Source organism: Trichechus manatus, unplaced genomic scaffold (genome assembly GCF_000243295.1).
Source record: "Trichechus manatus latirostris isolate Lorelei unplaced genomic scaffold, TriManLat1.0 scaffold00049, whole genome shotgun sequence".
In the NCBI taxonomy this organism is placed as follows: Eukaryota; Metazoa; Chordata; class Mammalia; order Sirenia; family Trichechidae; genus Trichechus; species Trichechus manatus.
The window spans coordinates 9122424-9124771 of NW_004443985.1; the positions used below are offsets into that span (position 1 = coordinate 9122424).

Below are 2348 nucleotides of genomic sequence, written 5' to 3' on the forward strand. Positions count from 1 at the left end.
AAATGCAAACGAACAAATAAAAAACGGTCAGGTTGCTTCCCAAATGGCTGTACCGTATTGCATTTCCATGGACAATGCATAAGAGATTTGACTGTTGGCATGTCCCTGTCAACACCTGGTACTGTCAAACTTTTTAATTGTAGACATTGTAGAAGCTGTGTAATTACATCTTATTTTGGTTTTAATTTGTAATCTTGTAACGGCTAGTGGTGCTAGTGATCTTTTCATTTGCTTAATAGCCATTCACGTCTTCTCTGGTAAATTCTCCTTAAAATCTTTTGCCCAGGGCTCCTGTCCTTGCTATCTGCACTCTAGTGAGCATGCTGGGTGAAGCATTTCCTGTCGTGTGCCCTATGCTGCAGCCCCCACATTTGATCTGACCCAGCCCTACCATGGCTTCTGCTTTGGAAGAGCTACAGAAAGATCTGGAAGAGGTTAAGGTGTTGCTGGAAAAGGCCTCTAGAAAAAGAGCACATGATGCCCTTACAGCTGAAAAATCCAAGACTGAGACAGGAATCAAGAACAAGATGCAGCAGAAATCACAGGGGAAAGCAGACCCCCTTGACAACGAGAAGCCAGGGGCTGTGGTAGCTCCCATTACAATGGGATCTATAGTGAAAATCAGGAAATAGGGGTGGGATCATTCAGATATGTTTGTGAAAAGCTAAATTACCTTACTTGGAGTCCGTCAAGTCCCCACTGAGAATGTACAGGTGCATTTCACAGAGAGGTCATTTGATCTTCTGGTAAAGAATCTAAACGGGAAGAGTTACTCCATGATCATGAACAGTCTCTTGAAACCCATCTCTGTGGAAGGCAGTTCAAAAAAAGTCAAGACTGATACAGCTCTTATCTTGTGTATAAAGAAAGCTGAAAACATATGGTGGGACTATCTGACTCAGACTGAAAAAGAATTCAAAGAGAAAGAAAAGCTTTCCTATGACACTGCCAGATCCTAGTGAGGGATTGATGAAGATCCTAAAGAAAATTCATGAAGATGGAGGTGAAGATGTGAAGTGAACCATTAATAAAGCCTGGGTAGAATCAAGAGAAAAGCCAAAGGAGATACAGAATCTTGAAACTTTTTAAGGTCCTTTTGGGAACTGTGATGTGGAAATACTGATGTTTTCAATAAGGGAATGTTGGTGAGCTGCCCAGATAAAATTTGACATATCTATTTACACAGCCTTCTTCTAATTAAAGGCAATAAATTCTCCATTTCCTACTGGAGGATTTATTTAAATAAAATATATTTATTAAACAAAAACTTTTGCCCAGTTTTTATTGGATTGTTTATCTTATTATTATTGAGTATAAAATTTCTTTATTCTGGGTACAATTTCTTTGTCAGATGTAACTATCCTGAATATTTTTTTCAAGCCAAAGCATTTATTTTATTAATGGTATATTTTGAAAAGCATACATTTTCTCATTTTAACAAAGTCCAGATTATCAGTTATCTTTTTTTTTCTTTTATGGTCCATGTTTTTTGTGTCCTAATAAATATTTTTCTTCCAATTGATTCTTCTAGGTATTTTATTGTTTTACTCTAAAATCACTTTTAAGTTAATTTCCATATGGTCTGAGATAAGGTCTTGGTTCATTATTTTTCAACATGGAAACAGTTGTCCCAGCATCATTTGTTGAAAAGACTATCCTTATCCCATTTAATTGTTTTGATACCTTTGCTGAAAATCAGTTGAATAAATCTGTGTTGGTCTTTACTTCCTATTCTGTTCCACTGATCTGTATGTCTTTCCTAATCCTGATGCCACACTGTTTTGATTACTGTTGTGTTGTAGTAACTCTTGAAATTAGCTAAGGCAAGTTTTTCAATTTTGTTCTTCTTTTTCAAGATTATTTTGACTTTCCTAGGACCTTTGCATTTTCAATACATTTTTAAATCAGTTTGCCAATCTTTACCAAAAAATCTACCAAGACTTTGACTAGGATTGCATTGAAATTATATACCAGTTCTTGGAGAATGGAGAATTAAATCTTACCAATATCGACTCTTCCAATCCATCAAATCGGCTTATCTTTCCATTTAAGTAAGTCTTCTTTAATTTCTCTCAGCAGTGTTTCATAGTTTTCAGTGCACGTATTGTACACATATTTTCCTAAATATATTACTAAGAATTCTATGTTTCGGACTGCTTTGTAAATTGTTTTCTTTTGTTTTCATGTTTCATTTGGAATAGTTTCTATTCCTATGTCTTTAAGTTTACTAATATTTTCTTCCGCAATGTTTAAAAACCAAAACCAAAACAAAAACAAAAACAAAAACAACCCGTTGCCGTCAAGTCGATTCTGACTCAGAGCGACCTTGCAGGACAGAGTAGAAGTGC

At 35.6% G+C, this 2348-nt stretch overlaps 1 pseudogene; it reads left to right on the top strand.

The window, feature by feature from the left end:
- Positions 1-392: 392 nt before the first annotated feature.
- On the top strand, positions 393-1079 carry LOC101345629 (calcyclin-binding protein pseudogene; annotated as a pseudogene).
- Positions 1080-2348: the final 1269 nt, after the last annotated feature.